This window comes from Pteropus vampyrus, unplaced genomic scaffold (assembly GCF_000151845.1).
Source record: "Pteropus vampyrus isolate Shadow unplaced genomic scaffold, Pvam_2.0 Scaffold1, whole genome shotgun sequence".
Taxonomy (NCBI): domain Eukaryota; kingdom Metazoa; phylum Chordata; class Mammalia; order Chiroptera; family Pteropodidae; genus Pteropus; species Pteropus vampyrus.
Genome location: NW_011888782.1, coordinates 34,941,570 through 34,942,073, shown reverse-complemented (window position 1 = coordinate 34,942,073; position 504 = coordinate 34,941,570).

The following is a 504-nucleotide window of genomic DNA, read 5'->3' as shown; positions in this document are numbered from 1 at the left end:
GCTTTAACATTTGATTGAAAAACAAATTAGGAAAACTTGTGCTTGGTACTGTCCTGGCATCAGCCACCCTCCCCACCCCCACTCCCCTGTCTTCTTGTGCAAGCCCACATGTTCCATCTTTAATTTCTCTGTAGTTTTCTTTTGCACAGAGGGATCTGCGTTCACTTGTATTTTTCTATGTATTATGGTATTCAATAACTCACTAATAAAGGAGAATGGTTTTTGTCAGCTTATCAATCAGGGGGAAAAAAATGGAGTGATACTTCATTGCCTATTATATGAAAATGGGCATGCTTGATCTTCATATGAGATTCACCAGTACTTTATAAACACTGATGACATTGAGAGGTTATCATAGTTTATAATATGATCCACATGAATGCTTAGTAAAATAACTATTGCAAAGAAGGTCTTCAATAAAGGTAGTATATATAAATTTTCTACTGTAGATGAAAAAGGGGCAAGCTCAGAGGAGGCCAGCATGGTGGCCCTAAAAACTTAGAG